This window comes from Heterocephalus glaber, unplaced genomic scaffold (genome assembly GCF_053883595.1).
Source record: "Heterocephalus glaber isolate CG9 unplaced genomic scaffold, H.glaber_assembly_v1.0 deba00001004, whole genome shotgun sequence".
NCBI lineage: Eukaryota > Metazoa > Chordata > Mammalia > Rodentia > Bathyergidae > Heterocephalus > Heterocephalus glaber.
In genome coordinates, this window is record NW_028258179.1 from 644,168 (window position 1) to 662,889 (window position 18,722).

Below are 18,722 nucleotides of genomic sequence, written 5' to 3' on the forward strand. Positions count from 1 at the left end.
AGTATAATTGAGAAAATGGAAATGCTAAATAGCCAAACTTGGTCATTACATATTGAATACATAAATTATGTTATATCTCATAAATAAGTACAAAAACATGTTAACTAAGGAGTAAAAATTTAAAAAATAAATAAGCTAGATATTAGGTAGAAAAGATGTAAGTCATGTCAATCTTTGACTAGAAAGGTATCATTGGAATTAATTCAAGAACTGTCATAAAAATAATTATATTAGAAGCATGTAAAAGACATTGTGACCATACACACCTGCACTGCGGTCCTTAGGGTCCTTAGGTATTGCTGTAGGTTTTTCCAAATAGGAATTGCCTAACACCCTCTATAATGTATTGTCAAAATACATACATATGTGTATGTATGTATATATATATAATATATATATATTATATATATATTATATATATATATATATGACATGGTAAGATTTGAGCACAATGAAATATAATGAATGGCTCTCTCAGAATGGTACATTTCCATGAACATGCTGTGGTTGGGAGTTTGAAAGAAAAGCCAGTCACCTGTGCTTTGGATTGGATCTGTGTTTTCAATACCACTAGAGGTGAAAATCTCTCCTATGGAACTGGAAAGCTGTAGATCCTTAGAGAGGTGAGTTAGTGGTTTCATTTAGTGGTTATTGCATAAGTTGTCTAGGTAAGTCCTCTGACAGCCTTATGGGGTCCTTTTAAAGATCAGTCCACAGGATCAGAAGAGACTATTTTGCCCTAGGCATTTTCAGAATTTCAGGGACAGAGGATAACATTATCTTATTAGCTTAGTATATCAAAATCCCAAACGCTTCAATTCTTAATAATGTGCTTTATGACTTTTTTGCAGTGGTGCATGTTATTCCAGAAATAATTTCTCCCTACCAGTGTTTTGCTTATATCCATTGAGGCTAGGTTACAATAGGCTGAGAGTGTCTTCTTTCTCTTAATGGAATCTCTAACTCTCTGGCTTACTTTGCCCACAAGTTTGAGCCCCAGACTCTAGCTCCAGAAGAATGGAAAATTCTATTCAAATCCCTATAAAAATAAAACAGGTTGCAAGATTTTTGAGATATGCACTGCTAGATTAAAATAAAAGAGGTCCTGAATTGGAAGAGTCCTGGAAAGGCACTGAAGGCCATCAAGAGCCCTGACTCCTTTTCATTCAAGTGGTGCTTGCTGACACTGATGGAGCATCTTCTGTCTTTGATCTCTCAGAGAGCTGGTGTACATGTGCATCATGGCTCCTGTTTTCTGAAAATCTATGAAAGAGAAATGATATTTATTTGTGGTGATTACTATTTACAGAACACTTTTATTTTACTATTCCCATGAGTAGCAAAAGCAGGACACCTTAGCTGCAGAAAGCAAAAGGACAAGAAATGATAGTATCTTTGCACTGCTGTGAGTTCTCTTTAACCAGTTAGATGCCAGGAAATTTGAGCATTCACTTAGGGTAGCCCCAGGAATTGGAGTGTGTGTCTGTTTTCCTACAAGCCAAAACATTTTAAAAGAACAATTTTTAATATTATTAAAGTAAAATACTATCTTCTTTTTATGATTTATAGTGATATTTATAAATTGATTTAATTATAAATTAGAGTATAGAATGGTCATCCCATTAACATTGCTTGTGAAAATCTTCAGGTTTGCTTATTGAACCACAGAAATAATTCGTCTGTGGTCTTGTCAAACTTAACAGGGAAATCATACTTCAGTTGTATATCCTCTTGCCTTGTTTAACATTCCCTTTGTATAAATCACTCTCCTGTCCCTGGAACAAAACACATGACATCCACTGTTTAAAAGAGGAGAGCTTTATTTTGGCTCATGGTTTCAGAGGGTTCAGTCCTGCATGATCAGCTGGCTCCAAGGCAGTAATGGCATGGTGGAAGTGTTGGGTAGATGAAAGCTGCTCATACCATGGCAGCCAGGAAGCAGAGAGAGAAGGAAGGATCCAAGAAGGGAAATATACCCAGTGATTCTGAGACCCTGGCTTGTTCCTGAGACCCAACTTGCAAGTGACAAAATATACCCTAGATATGGAAGATAAAATCAGGTGAAGAGAAAAAGCCACAACAGTCTTTTAAATGCCCTTTAAAACAGTGCAGCTCTCCTATGTGCTGAGAAAACATCAAGAGGCATTTGAGTTTACTTTCTTATTTAGTTTTCAAATAGTCTCATAAGGTAGTATTTCTGTTTTATATATAAGTAAAAATAGGCCATAGAACTAAATGAATTTCCCTGGTCATATATGTAATCTACTACAGAAGCAAGATTGAACACTTAAATGTGTCCAGTACGGCTTTTGCTATTAGGGGAATTTTCTTCTCGTGTTTTTTTTTTTTTAAATCTATATTTCCATAATTTCCTTAAAGGTTTTGATCATCTCATTTGCTCTCTTTTTTTTAAAAAAAACTTGTAATATCTAAAATGCTTCAATGGATTCCCATGCCTTATAACTTATATTTAGTCCATTTGGTATGAGATAAATGTTCTTTTAAAATACAACACAATAAAAATATATCCACATACTACAGATATGGGAGCTAATCTGTGTTAGTGAACCTATGGCACCTGTGCCACAACCAGATGTTTGTTAACATTGAAACCGCTAAAAGGTTCGCCATCACCGGTCTAGGTGCTGATTCCACACACCTAACCCAGACTATCCTGTTCTTCAATGCGTCTCTTTCCATTGCTCACTTGTTAGTGACCAGCAAATGGCAGTATGGAATAAAGGCTGGCCATTTGAAAGAATTCTTACTCTAAGGAAGAAAGCAATGCCTCTCTGGACTGTCTACCCCTACCTGAATTCCCAGTTCCAGCTCTGTTCAGTTCAGCCCATCCTTCCACCAACTAGACCTCAGTCCTGAAAGCCATGTTGAAGAGCAATATGTCATGCTGGTAAACATTCTCAAACTCAAACATTTAAGATAAACCTCATTTATTATTTTTTTTTGAAGTTTTATGGTCAGTTTATTAAGTTCAATGGTGAAAGTTATCAGAAGAATATTCTCCTGAGAGTTATTTTTTCTTAGAAAAAAACAAAGGAAAATTAAAAGCCTCTCCGCACAGCCACAGATGCTGTGGCTGTGGAGCTCTCCGGAGATGGTGCATCAGTCCTCTGAGTCACTCCCTGGTCCAGCAGGGTTGTAGTCTGGGTCGTCCTCAACATCCTCCAGCTCCAAATCATCCAGTTCCTGGAACAAAGACTCATCTACTTCCCATTATTTCCAGCATCTTCCAAGAACTGGATATCAGATGTGTCAAGATTATGATGAGTTTCAAACAGCTATTTTCCACTTAATTTATTTTTTCCTGCTTGCTCTTCTTCTTCTATCAGTTTCTTTTTAATTTCCAAGAGTTCTGCATCAAACTTGGCTTTCCAACATAAGAAATTCTCAATTGTAACAGGGGTGGGGTGGAATAATTGCTTCTCTGCTTCTTCTGCTTCTTTTTCTTTTAGTTTCTTTTCTTCCTCTCTTCTCGTTTTTATCTGATCTACTCTTTCATTTAATTTTTCTTGCACTGCTGTCACTAAAGATTATGACCACACCAAGATTTTCCTCATCCTGTAATGCTAATAATTTTAAAATGTCTATGACATCATTATCTTCTAGGTTTTCCTGGGAAAATATTTCATAAAGAGGAGCTTCATCTGGGTATTTTTCACTGTATGTAAACTTGAGGGTAGTCTGGACAGTTTCATCATTTTCTCCAACCTCAGATGTCACAGTGATGGTGAAACTGGGTGGATTTTCTGATGATACTGAAAAGCACTAGCTGCAACTCCAGAGTTTCTTTGCAGCACCTTGTCAAGTGAAGAACTATTGAAGAATGTAGTATCAGGTAAGTCCACTTATATTTTGGAAGATTAGTTGTTAGGAAGGATGGCTCAGTGTGCAAACAAGCTGTGAAGGGGTCAGGGTAGGTAGACTCCAGAGCCTCCTGTTCGTTTTGCAGCTCCTGCTGTAGTCGGTCATCGTCGCCCTGGCTGATGCCCATGGAGCACGACTGATGCTCAGGCAGCGCGCCACAGCCGAGTCCCGAGGCCTCCGGTCAGGCACGGCCTGCTGAGCCACAGCCCCGTGCCGCTCTCGGCTGATCGCTAGTTCTGGATAAACCTCATTTAAACTTGATTTTGCAATGGGTGAAGTACTTGGATAGACATTTCTCCTAGGAAGATATGCAAGTGGCCAACAGCATATGAAAAGATGTTCATCATGATTATTAGAGAAATGCAAATTAAAATTGCAAGGGGGTGTCATCTCACACCCACTAAAATGCTTCTATCAAGGAAATATAATAAATCATAAATGGTATATCAAATTTTTATAACAAAATTTTTTTAAAAGTCACCTACACCCAAAATTTAAAAAAATTTAAACAGGTTATTGTACATACTTCAAAAAAACACATGAAAATAGAAATAATTATAGTAAAACTTTGAATAACTTAATAGATAATAAATTTATAAAAGTATGAAAATAGAAGTAGATTTTTTGGTATAACTTCCCCTTTTTATTCTGTCATCTTTAATGGACAGCCACACTCTTTCAACGATATTCCTTGGTGACCTCATTGGAGTCTGAATTCTTGGTGTGATGGCTCTCAGTTCCGAGCAACAGTGTATGCCAAATGTTCAGAGAGAGTTTTTCAGTTGATCCAATGTTTCACTTGTTATGTAACTTTCTGGTCTCTCCCTCTCTCTCTCTTTTTTAATTTGGAAAATGACTGTCTACAAACTTAACTAATCTGGGCTGTGATCAATATAAAATACTTATTGAACAATATGGCATCAGAATCTGTGAAAGCAAAATTGGAACGTTCTCTAAATAAGGGTAAGAGAAAGGGGAACTTCTCAAAATTACTCATCTCTGAAAATTACCCTGGTTTTTCAAATTACTTTTTAAAATCAACTTTGCCTTTAAATTTTTTTTTAGTAAACATCACTACTTGCCTTAAATTTCTTCTGCTCATTTTCTGATCACTGAGTGTGTTTAAGAAATACTCAAATTTCTTATTCCTGGCATGATGTATGTTGTCCGTGGACTGAGATAAAAACCATTCTCTATTGCTCCTCCATGATGTTTCCACTGAAGGACACTCTTTCCGCCTTTGGGGGCAGGTTTTGCAATTGTGTTTTTGGTTTTCACCATGTGGATACATTCGGATTGCAAGAAATCAAGAAAGCACAGATACAGGACTCTGATGAAGCTAGTGAAGTACTAACTTCAGGAGCAAAATAAGGAGCCTTTCAAAAACTCTGTAATCAAGATAAATACCACTTTATTGTCATATGTTTAAAAGTCCATGTAGAACCAGATATTATAACTTTAAATTGGGACAAGCTGTTTTTTGTTTTATGACCCTGCATTACTGGGCAATGGGAACAGTCATTTCTAATCAGCCACTAATACCCTGATCTCTGACTTCCTCCATTTGGGCTGTTTTATGGGGATGGACAACAGGTAAGCAAATAAACTAGGCAATCCAGAGCTTTATGTAAGTCATCTCTTTTGACTGAGCAGTTTTATCAACTTTCTCCACTTGGTTCAAATTATGGGAAATATTTTGGCAAGATTTGCAGGGATATACTTTTTTTCTTCAGCCATGGACTCCATCCAGTATGGTTGGGGAGGTTACAAAGGGGCAGAACCCTCCCTTGGAAGCCTACATTTCAAATAGAGCCTGTGCTTAGCAGTTCCGGGTGTGGAAGGAAATGTTCACCTTGGACATATTTTTATGTGACAGTTTTCTGCCTTACAGTACTTTACAGTGTATTCTTGCTCTTTTCATTAGAATCAGCAGCAACATTAAAGAATGATACAATGGTTTCCCCACTAGTCTCCAATAAGTGTGGCAGTACATTTTTTTAATAGCTGCACATTTAGACTACATATTATAGAGACTGGAGCATATGGGATTTTACCAATTCTTGGTCTATCAAGTTCCTGACATTTTGTGCCCAATTTATCAATGCATCACAAGATAATTTCTCAAAGTAGAAGTTGATTCAGGGATATAAAATTACATGCTTAAAAACTCAGTAGCATATATTTATATAAAAGAATGGTGAAATATTTAAATCATCAGGAACTCTAGTGGCTAAGACTGGTCCCATTTGAAGAAACAGTGCAGACAGAAGCTGTATTTCAAATAATCTCTATTTTTCAGTTTTTCACTGATATTTTATTACTTTCAGTGTCACCAGATGCCAACACTAAGGTTAGGTGTATTTCTTGAGCCCAGGGGTTTGCCAGTATTAGTATTGGATTTTAAAAAATCATAACAGACTACCATGATTCCTCAAATGTTTACCAAAATAAATCTTTCAGGTTTAAGGACATTTGGTTTTCTTTTAATTAAAAAATATATAATTGTTTATTTCTGAAAATTTACATGCACCTTTTTTGTTGGTGTATGTTTTAAATACATGATAATTCCCATGTTCATCATGGAGAATTGGTCCATATACATATCTCATCTTAATCATTCTTTTTTCCTCTCTACTCCACATGTTCTTATCTCCCCTTTTCTCTGATCCTCTTCCTATCACCAGTCTACCTCCCTGATTCCCACTATCTCTCTTTTGCTTTGTTCTTTTTTTATATTATTAGTTCTACTGGTACATTAAATTATTTATATTTTGGGTTTCTCACACAAGAGAAACCATGAAATATTTATTCTTCTATGTGTGATTAATTTCATTTAGAAATTGGTCTCAAAATTCATTTATTTTTTCTACAAATGGCTCAAGTTAACCCTCCTTTATAGCTGAGTAGTATTTCATTATGTGTATATATCATATTTTCGTTGTCCATTCATCTGTTAATGGGCATATAGGCTGCTTTCATAGTTTAGCTATTGCCAGTTTTGCTGCTGTAAACATAGATGTGCATGTATTTCTTTGATATGATCATTCTTTTGGGAAGATACCCAGAAAAGGAATAGCTGGGTCAAATCAAATTTCTAGTTTTAATTATTTGATGAATCACCATATTGATTTTTAAAGAGGTTATATTATTTTAAATTCCCACCACAATGTGGGAGGGCTCCTTCTCCCATTTGGTATATTTTTTTTTTCTTTTGCTTAGTCTTGAAATGCAAATGTCAACTTGGAAGATTAAAAAATTTAATGCCATCCACTAACCTTAAAAATAATAATTAACACCTCAGTTCAAATGAAATTATAATATTTTCTTTAATAATGACTGGTTTTTAAACTTTCTCAGTCTCAAGAGTTAGGGATGACACTAAGCAATTAAACAGTGAATGCCAATTCTTCAAAATATTTTTGTTAAAATATACCATTATAAATATTATATACTTGGCATTCTTTCAATATTATTTGTAATTTTGAGTATAAATATTTATTTCCTGGAACTTGTTCCATGAAATTAAATACAGGCTCAAAGGGGTTGGAAGTTCTCATGGTATTACAGTGAACAGGGATTTTTTGGATGCCACTCACCTCTGACATGTACGGGGTACATGTGAGCTCAGCTTGGCTAGGGACTAAAAGGAGATATACAGCTTGAGCTGGGGGTGTGTGAGGGGCCCTGCCCCACCCAGGAATTAGGAAGCAGATGGGGTCAACTTTTGTGAGCACATAGTGTGAGAGAGAACAAATATGCAGCCTTTAAATCCTTTTTTAAGACATCTAAATAGATAAGCTGGAGATCCCAGTAGAAGAAGAGAAAAATGAACACTGTGCTTCTGGGAGCCTCAGTGATTTGCAATCTACCATCCCAATTAGAGACATCTGTCAGTTCAAGGGGAGAGCAGGAAATGGTACCCTGCAAACCCATGCAAATGACTCCTGAGCAAAAAGGTCAGTTTTAACTGTGTGTTAAGCCCAGAAAACTTGAAGTCTGATAGTGAAAGATCATTTCAGCTGCTGAGTTCTGGAAGAGACACTGTCTGGTGAGTTGTTGAAGGAAGGGAAGGATCACACTGTACATTACAGGAGAAATCTCACACATCTCCAACCCCCATAACATGTGTTTCCTGGAAAAAAAAAACAAAAAAAACAGGTCCACATTAGGAAAAGAAAAAATTTGATATCTGATGTGACAGCAAACTTTTCACATCAATGTCTGGATTTATCTCGTACAGGACATTCCACTGTCTCATTTGAGACTGTATGATACAAAATGACTTGAAAATCAGAAGGGAGTAGCAAATCCATGGACATCTCGGATTTTTCATTTAGGACAAGATAAGATAATGGCCAGAGGTTAAATTTTTAAAATACAAATGAGAAACTAATAAAATAAGTAGAGAGATAAATACAACTGTATGTTGGTCACGTCATGACGTCTGCTCAAGTCATTTGCTCTCACTAGAACTATTTTCTGGCTTGTGGCAACAACATCATTAATGTCATTGTAATTACCCCTTTCTCTGACCTTGTTGCTGTGATCTATGCATCTGAAAGGTGAGCTGAGGTGGCTCATTTGAGTGTCCCGTTAGAGACATTGTTTTGGAAAAACCAAGCATGGTGAAAGCATCTGATCCCAGGTGTGAATGTGAGAGATAAAAGTCAAGCTCTGCAAATGTAGTTACAGTCTCATGCATCTGCTTTCTCTCACTTGTACCATGGCCTTGTCTTCAAAGTCAGGCTCCTACAACCAAGCAGATTATGGAGGAATGTCATCTTTTTGGGGAAGCCACCAGCACTGAGTATGAGTTAACACCCCCAGCAGAGGGTACCAACACTCATTCCTGAAGGACTTCATTATACCCTCCCTCCCTGACCGAAAGCAAAGTTGGGTTTGTTTCAGTGAAGCCGCGTTTTCTGTACTCAGGTGATTTGTCTCTCCTATGAAACCATTTCCAGGTACCACTCCTGGAATGCTAGCAACTGTTTATTTAGAAGGACGTGTGGCTCAACCCAGACCAAAGGCCACCCGGTGTTCCTGCTTACATTTCTATCTTTCACTGAGTGGCATTTGGAGAGGGCTTTGTGAAAACAGAGCAGAGTCCTCCAGGGAAAGCACACAAGGTTAGAGCTGTAAATTCTGCTCCCTAGTTCTACTGTTTCATGTTCTATCATGCTCCTTAATCCCTGCATTGCTGAGGTCAAGGATCTCGTCTGGCTCCTCAGTAACTTGTGCTGCACAGAATTCCCATCTGATTCTTGTGCCTTGTCATGTTTGAGGTGCAAGGCTGACTCCCTGATGATCTCAGGCACAGCCTCCTTTGGCAGAAACCAGCTCTCAGAAGTGAGCATTTTATGGATGAGTGCATGTCTGTGATATTTTCTTTAAACAGCACTCTGTGTTATAACTGTTATCTGTTAAACAAACACTAAAGTACACAGAAGGGTCTTTGGTTCAGGGCTCTGGGATCTCACCTAGGTCCAAATCAAAGAATGAGTTGACAAAGCCAAGACCAAGATAATTGGACAGTTTAGACCTCGGCATTAAAGAATAACCATATGTATGATTTCATACTCAGACATACACTGTTTCTATGACACCTGAAGAATATTTGTTTTGAGTGTGAATAAATATTTGGGATCATGTCTTTGAACATTTCATTCTCCTCAAATTTTAGAGATCCCAGCTGTGTAGGTGCAGACTCCAGCTGTGAATGCATGTGGCTGTCTAGAGAGAGGAAACCTTCTTTTCTCTCATCCCAGCCTTGGTACCAGTGAACCCACCTACATCCTCCTTCCTTCTCTCTTTGATTCTCTCCTTTGCCGCTGTCGCTGTCAGTGACCCTCAGTCAGCGATGAGTTGGCTCCCATTTGTTAACATCTGGAGATGAGATTGGTATCATTGTCAGATGGTAGGGGTCTGAGGTAGTGCTCTAACTTTCTTAGGTAAAAGTCACAGGCACTAATAAACGTCCAGCAATGCACAAGAGAATCCTCCAAAGCAGTTACCCAGCCCAAAATATCAAATTTGCTGAGAAACTTTGGTATAGTCCTACATTGTAGCAGGAATGGTCCTTTAAAAATACACCACAAAAAGTGTTAGCTTTGCTTAGATACTTTTCTACCTCCTCCCTTACTGCCCTTGAATCAACTCACAGTACAGAAACTAGAGTGATCTTGTTTAAAGGCATACGAAGCTGGATGTGGTTGTGCCCATCTGTCACCCCAGCATCCTAGGAGGCTGACATAAGAGGATCACAAGTTCAAGCAACCCTGGGCAGCTTAGCAACCTAGTGAGGCCATCTTTTAAGATATTCAATAAAACATTTTAGAGTCCTGGGGATGTAGCCCTGGGTTCAATCTTTAATATGGAAAAAAAAAGCAAAGAAAAAAACTATAAAAAATAGAAACAAAATCATGAAGGATTCTGTCTTTTTTCTGCCCCAAGTCTCCAACGGCTTCTCATATCTCAAAGTAAAAGCCAATGTCAGGGTCATAAGCGATGAGCTCTGGCTTCTTCCTCTTCTCCACCTTATCTCCTAACCTTGGATCACTGCGCTCGCTCTGCGCTCCAGGCTCCTCAGCCCCTTGACATCTTGGAACACACTAGCTCCACAGGGCTTCATGACTTTTGTACTTGCTGTGCCCTTTGCCCCGGAAGTTCTCCCCAGTCACATCCACATATCTTATATCTTGCTTCCTTCAGGGATGTGTTCAAAAGCTCCTATTAGTGAGAGACTCTCTGCTACCTTCTGTAAAATTGCAGCACTGTCTCCTCACGGAGTTGCATTGTTTTCTTTAGCTTTCACAGCTATTTAACATGTTTTACTTATGCATTTTGTTTATATGTTATCTCCTTCTAAATTGTAATCTCCATAAGGCAGGGGTTTCTCTCTGTTAACTGCTAAGTCCCTGTTTCCTGAAAAATGCCTAGTTCTTGTGTGGTGTTCAAATACTTTGTGCTGAATGAATGAATAAGTACAATGAAGACATGAACAGTTGCAATTCAAACACTTCATTTTGACATTCTTGGATCATATTTAGTTTTGCTGTCCTGTGGATATCAAGATGACTTAAAGCTTTAAAAATGAATTCTTCTCAAAGCTACTGATGCAACCATCTGAAGAAATTAAATATGAGGTAAGATAGAACCATGGGTTAATGTTTAACATTCTGAAGCTCTTCATTCTGAAGGCTAGCTTTAATATGTTAAGAATGCTTTGTGTGTGTGTGTAAACCAAGTAAATATGATTTCCTAAGAGGTGAAATCAACTCTAGACTTACGCATTGTATTCATGAAGGAGTCAAGCTTGGACTGTCTCTGCTGCAGTTTGCTACAAAGAGAAATTCTACAGACTTAGAAGAACTAAAGTGCTGCTCTGTTGCTGATGTAGCATTGTACTTCTGGAAAAAAGCAACCTTTGTTCCCAGAGGTACAACGATTTAGCTCAAAGTTTAAATTTCCATGGTATCAGTTTCCTCACCCTATAGTCATGAATGTCCAAAGATATCTCTTCTGGAACCAAGGGAGAAGCCAAGCGAGGCCCTTCTGCATGTTGTTAGTAGTCATTAGTACAATAAAGGTGAGTCACAAGAGGCAACTTATCCAGACCCTGTCTCAAAGTAAAAAATAAAAAGGGAGAGGGAGTACCTCAGTGGTAAAGAGTCCTTGGGCTCAATTACCAGTACTGAGGAAAAAAAAAACCAAAATACAATCCTTATCTAAATGTTAAATTTTATGAATATTTAAAATAACAAGATAAGTTGAATCCATTTTGCAATCATTATTTGTCATATTTTTCTCGAATTTTAAGTTTAAATACAGTATAAAAACAACATTCACTGAACTATCATTCTCCTCATCATATGAACTATGTATGTCATGCATAAGTAGTATTTTTATCTATGCACAGGGATCTGACTCGGTATTCTTTGCTACAACCACTGCTTAGTCTTTTTTAAAAAAATAAATTCCTCAAAATAAAATGCTCTAGTGGGTTGGGAAATTTTGTTTTAAAAAGGATCTTATTAGATTGATCCCCAGTGTCATTTAGGCAGAGATACAAGAGCAGAGATTCCAGGGCTGATATATTTTATCCACAAATGGAAGGATAATGTGAACAAACACGTTTGATCTGTGCCCCAGAGCTCAGCATGGCTAAAGCCAAGGGTGCATCCCGAGTTATAATTTGAGCCCCTATTCAATCCCAACCACCAAAGTAGAAAATTTAAGTGCTCTGAAAGATTGAACTGAGATAAACAAAAACTTCTTCAGATACTTGCATTACAAATCCTTTGAGAGCAGGCTGAATTTGGATCATGAAAGCAGAGCTCAATTTGTACTTTTGATTTTTTCCAATTCCACATTTTTAAAAATTATTCTTTTAACACCTCTCTGTGCAGAAGGCAACAAGCTTGCTTTGTTTCCCAACTGACCTATTCATATCAAGTTAGCTATACCCACCGAACAGCACCCCCAGGTCCTAGGGAGTCCTCCTATGGAGATAGGTACTGGTACACAGACTTTGGCATTATTATAGAGAATTGAATCATTCAATGCCAAAAGACACTCTTTCTTTTTAAAACATGAACAAAATGCATGGAGGTTGTTAAAAACAAATCATTTTCCATTAATAAAAGTTGCATGATTGAAAGAAAGAGGAGCACATTGTTGTAATTACTGGTACATTAAGCAGGGGAGGAACAGCTGTGTGAACTTGGAGTCCATAGAATAACAGCCACCAGGCCAGCTTCCCCATATGATCCAAGGGAGGAGGTGAGGCTTCTGGCTGCTAGGGGATTGAGGAGGGGGCAAACTGGAGTCTCATTCAAGTAAGAATCTCATGCCAAGAAATGTCTGGCTTTCCAATCCAAACCCAGCTTCCTTTGGGCTGCAGTAGAAAATCCCCCTGGCTTCCATAACAAAAACCTCTAAAAGCAATGTTGCTTTTTCCTAAAGAGAGCAAAATGTAAGCGTTTTCAGACTTTCGGCTTCACTGCTACTAATAGAAAAGACAACCTCAGAAAGACTGAGTCACCTTCTTCACTTTCTTGGGGAGTGGCTATGACCAGAGATAATTGCTATAGCTTCATAAACACTATATTTGATCTAACATTTGCCTTTTCTCCCAATTTAAAGTAGCATGTGGCCAACAGTGGCAGGTCCCCACAACTAGGTACTGGCCTCATCTCTTATAGTGAAAAGAATTTTAATTATCTAATTGGCATTCGCTCTAGAATTTGGCAAATTTGTTAAGAGCAGATCAAAACTATAGTAACCATTCATTATCAATGCACATCCTAAACAGAAAAGCATTCCATTCTTCTTACATGGTGTGTCATAAATTAGACACAATACATTTTATTGTGAAACCTCCTCAGAAGACATTCCTGAATGGGCAAGGCAGAAAATACTTGCCTTATACTACACAGAGCCAAAATTTGATAGTTGTTGGAAGGGTAGGCTATAAGAAATCTAGCTATTTACAGGAGGAAATTCCAAATAGGCTACATCATCTGAAGGAGATGTTTTTGTGTGTACCATGTCTAAAACCATTCTGGTTTCCACTATATGAAAGTTATTGTCACAGAGGATGGTGACCAGCTGTTCTTCATTACCACTGAAAATAGAATGGGGGGGGGGCATTAAAATGGAATTCAAGGAATTTGAGCTTCCTAAACTTTTGAGTGAGTTAACAGGAGAGGGAGCTACCCCAGGGAGTTATATAATACATGCCTTTCATTTGCTATTGCTGGCTCTCTTTTTTTGTAATAAAAAAGGCATTTGAAAACAGTTCAGGTACAATTTTGTCCACCAGTAAAATAGTGGATTTGAATATCTTACAAACCTAAAACACCTGAAAAATCTTTTTTAAGTACTGTAACTATGGAAAATTAGGCCGTATATTCAGTTGCATTTCATTATCATAAAATCTTATAAAATAAGGTCTCATGTCAGAGATATGTGCCTTTCACATTATAAATTCAGGCAGGCGTATTTCAAGATGGGCTATAATATTTTCCCTGTGGGTTAATACTTGATTGTCTAAAGACATGTCTCAATTTCAAAAGAAAAAGAACAGCGATCATTTCAAACAATACATACTAAAGTCGCTTAGAAAATTATTAGGTAGGTAGAAAAAATAGATGGTTATAACACCATTATTTGATAGGTATTACAGTTTCCATGTGGGCATTGTACATTAGGAATTTATAACTATATCCTAGAACAGATTTTGAGATATTAACCTGAAGGGATTTCATAATATAGCAGCTGTGGGAAGGGCATTCATTTCACATGCAGAGTCTATCTGTCTTTGCCAGGCTTCTGAGCTTCATAGTATACGCCCTTTTATATTGGCCATACAACTTGAATGAAAATTTCTTCTGGATCTCATTCCAGATGCCCCATGAGACCAAGCTACTTTTCAGCAATCTGTATATTACCAAGGGCTGCACTTGAATTTGAGCATCTCTGTAGACACAGAATCAGAAATGAGGGATTACTGGATTCCACTCGGTAAGTTTTCTTCTCAGATCCCATAAAAGAACATTGCTTTCATCTCAGATGATTTGCAGCTTCTCTGACAGCTAACGTTTGTCTTTGTGACCCATGCCTTCTATGGAAAAGATACAATTTGTAGGTAGCTTTAAACTTTTAATTTTTTTCTGAACAGTAAAACGTAGGTTCACTATATAAATGCATCCTGACTCAAAATTCCTGGGCATTTGGGCCATTTGCCATGACCCTCTGCATGAGTTTGAGTAGACTCAGATATTCCTGCCAAGTTACTGAATTGGTTACTTACTTCAGGAAATATTCAGTTATTTCATTGGAGACATAATTTGCATGAGCATCCAAATGTTTAACAGGGTCTGCAGCTATAAGTGATGTTATTATTTTTCTCTTCTCTTTATACTTCTATGCAGCAATTCCAAGGATCCTCTACTCAGTTCTCTTCCCTACAAAACCATTTCCTCTCATATGATTAGAATCAACTTCTGAAAAAGAAACAGCTAATCACAATAGTTAAGAACACTGACTCTGGACACCGATCCAATGGGCTCAATTCCAGCTTTGCATCTTTACAGCTGTGTGTCCTGAGCCTACATTACTTGACTTCTTTGAGCCTCTAGTTCTTCCTCATAAAATGGGGATTTAGGAGTGTCTCTCTCATGTGGTTCTGAGGATTTTCAGGACTTTACCTTGCTTGGAACTCTGTAAGGTGAGCAGAGGAAGAAGAGGGATGGAATGAAACACACCAACGTTGGAAGACTAAGATCATACTCACTACTTTCCACACAGTAGGAAAAATACCATGCTCTATTTCTAGCAGTGTACCCAGATATTAAGTCCAATTTCAGTTTGAAGCAATGATAGATCTCCTTTTACTTGTAAATATGAGACACTGGATGAGATAGCCCATGATTACCAGTTGCTGGGAATGGGGATGGGGAGAATGCCAAATGAGGAATTTCACACATTGCCTCATTTATCACCTTCCTATGCTAAACAGGGTTTGAATAAACAATGGAAAGAATAAAGATAAGTGGAAGGTCAATTCTGAGAAATTAAACAACTGAAGTTTAGACCCTTCATTTCCCCTTCACAGAGTTTAGAGACTTCCTTCATCCTCCCAAAGCTTTCAAGACCAATTGTAAGCATGGCTATATTAACTCATCAGTTGAACCAACGTTAGTTGAGCACCTACTCTACCAGGCAGAAGCTGGGGAGAAAGGTTGAGGGAGAAAGGTGTGAGTAAAGCTCTAGATTGGAAAAGATAAATAAAATGCACTCCCCTCATCCCCAAGGAACTAAACACATGCCTCAAAGCAGCCGAGGCCAGAGTAAAGAACATAAGATGCTTATGAAAATGAGGTGTACAAAAGAGATCAAGATGGGCTGGGATTTAGCTCAGTGGCACCTCGTCTGCCTCACTAGCACGAGGTCCTGAGTTCAATCCCAGTTACAGAAAGAGAGAGAGAGAGAGAGGAAGGAAGGAAGGAAGAAAGGAAGGAAGGAAGGGAGAGAGAGAGAAAGGAAGGAAGGAAGGAAGAAAGAAAGAAAAGAAAGAAAAGAAAGAAAGAAAGAAAGAAAGAAAGAAAGAAAGAAAGAAAGAAAGAAAGAAAGAAAGAAAGAAAGAAAGAAAGAAAGAGAAAAAAGTGTCCAGTTCTGCTTAGGAAAGACTGGGAAGTTTTCTCAAATGAGAAGACGCTTGATTTTAGGGCTATCAGAAATGTAGAAATGAACTTGGTGAAGGAAGGGAAAGGAAGGCATTGGGAAGCAACCTAGACAAGGGACCAAGGCCGAGAAGAACAAAGAATGCTTGGAGCATGCATCCTCACGCTTGTGGCCAGGATGTAGGACATCTTGTGGCAATATGGTATTTGCAAACCTAGACATGATCCAGCTATCCTCAAAAGGCCATGAGTGACAATATGGTAGAAGGTCACTTATGAAGTGTGTCGCAATCTTGGCTCATCTGATTTTGACCTGTGGAAGAAGAAATGAAGAGCCCAAGCTTGCTGACAGCCTCAGGGCATTTAAATGATGAATAAGCCATTTTTCTTCAGAATCAGCTTCCAGGAATTCTGGAAGACAGGAGCAAGATATTCTTTTCCATTTGGCCTGTGCCCCTGTAAGCATCTTGGAAGAGACAATTCTTAACATCACAAAAGAACATCAACTTATAGTCACACTGTCAACCTCAACTTCATTGAATGTATAGTATTTATTCAAACATTACCTAAGTCAAATAATGTAATATATTATTCACATGATTTATAAAATAAATTTTATGAAACCATCTTTAGTTAAAATTGAAAAAAATTCTTACTCATCCTAAATCCTGCCAGGCAACTTTCCTGCAAAACAGGCATTAGTATAAAGCTGTGAAATTGGCCTTTTACACTTGCAAAAGTGTAAACTGTCAAACTAAATACAAAAGGAAGTCCCCAGAGCTGCAGAATTATATTATCATTTACTTAATGAATATTTACTGCTGGCATGGCAATTCGAGGGTGGTTGGAGGACATTTTTCATGTCCCCTTGAAGTTTATAGAATAATGGATTTAAACATAAAACACTACAAAGCTAAACAAAGGGCTTTCAGCAGATATCACAGAAAAGGGGACTCTTGTCTGACCAATCATTTCAAAGGCCATGCTTGGAGGTGAAATGATGGGAGACGGTCCAAGGATAGAAAAGCATAGTGACCCACCCTTAGGCCAGTGGGTCCAGAGCGTTGAACATATACAGGTTGTGAAAAGCTACTGAGGAAACTCAAAGGGATTTTATTGCTAAATTTCAGATCAGAAAGAGAAACATACTACTGCAACTTGGAACTAGAGGTGCCAAGTCAGATGAGATAATACTAGATCATGGTGATTTTTACCAGACAAGTCATATCCAGACAATCAGTTTATAAGCTCATTCTATAATTAAAATCATTAGACCCTCCAAAGACATATTTGAAACAATAGTAGAGTCTGTAGTAAACACTATGGTATTTGATCCTTTGTCATCTATATAATAGAGCTATAAAAATTGATCTGGATTAGTCCTACCAATATTAAATTTGACAGGACCTAACCAGTTCTGGTTTTCATGGCTCTGCTGCATAGATGAAAAAGATCAATTATTACAGCATTTATTTTACTTCTCCAGTTTCTCAGAAAGCAGCAGGAGCCAACCTTCTCCAAAGAAGATGGAATCTGAGTCAGGAACCATACTGCATGGTAGATGTAAGAGCTGTTTCATGCATCTTCTTGCTCATGAATAGAGAGCAAACAAAACAACAACAAAAAAGTAAGTGCCTGACATCTGGAATTATTATTTGTGAGGCTAAACTACCAAGCAGGTGAAGCATTTTCATCTCAGACTTCACCACTTATAAAACCTACCCAACTCCTTCAGCATTTGTGAACAACTCTGTGAAAGGAATTCTTAGAACAAATACATGGGGGCAGGTGTAAATTAAAGGAGAATAACACCTGTCCCTGCAGCTGGCCAACAGACCTCGCTTTCATGTGCTGTCTGCTGGGAAACTGAGGCGTCTCATGTTACCCAGAGGCCTTAGCCTACCCCGGAGTCTGCAGAAAGGAATTCTGTGACCACGAGATGTGAGGCTTGGTCTGTGGCCAAAAACAATAGTGAAAGGTACAAAATGAAAAGTTCTGTCAGGACAAAGGCACTCAATCACAAAACAACACAAAACTTGGCCGTTTGAAGAAATGAACCCCAAACCAAAGTCGCAATTGGATTAACAATTGCTTAATCCTCCTTTACCTTCTACTGCTTCTCTAGCTGATTATTGCTTGTTGAAATCGGAACGCAGAGAGTGTAGCTGCCAGCAACGTACAGTGTCTTCATTTAGGGCTGGTTCTGGCTGCTGGTGGAAAGGCAACTTGCAAGATTTATGCTCCTCTGCCTTCCATCCATATTTTTTTCCATTAAAGGGGAAATTTAGAGCAAAGTTACCCATGCAACTACAATCCAGTTCTGGAGAAGTCCTCGCTGACTTGCAAAATAACTGTGGCTTCAGCAGAATCTCATGCCCAATAGTAATAGAGGTGAAGCCCATAAAATCTGTGTGCACATATTTTTTTAAAAATTGGAGAAAAGAGCCTGTAATTAGGTCTACATTGGATCTAGTGGTTGGTTTAGCCCCACAGAGCACACGTAAATTTGAATGATAGGGACAGATGATATGGAAGAGGAAGTTCTTTCCAATGAAAACTCAGAAGGGTCTCTCTATTAAGCTTCTCTCTATTAAGCATCTTTATGCAATATACAGACCACAGAGAAGCTACCAAAGTTATATGAAGAAATATAAA

At 38.0% G+C, this 18,722-nt stretch overlaps 1 long non-coding RNA gene across 3 annotated transcripts; it reads right to left on the minus strand.

Moving 5' to 3' along the window:
- Positions 1–2,644: 2,644 nt before the first annotated feature.
- Positions 2,645–18,518, minus strand: LOC101707207 (uncharacterized). Of its 3 annotated transcripts, none has more exons than XR_015450545.1 (4): positions 18,175–18,518; positions 9,672–9,768; positions 8,416–8,631; positions 2,645–8,014 (listed from the first exon to the last, which is right to left on the minus strand). It is a non-coding gene; the product is annotated as an uncharacterized LOC101707207 (long non-coding RNA). The 3 variants fall into 3 exon arrangements; XR_001182541.3 differs by lacking the exon at positions 18,175–18,518 and adding an exon at positions 10,432–10,603; XR_015450546.1 differs by lacking the exon at positions 8,416–8,631 and having other exon boundaries at positions 18,175–18,506.
- Positions 18,519–18,722: the final 204 nt, after the last annotated feature.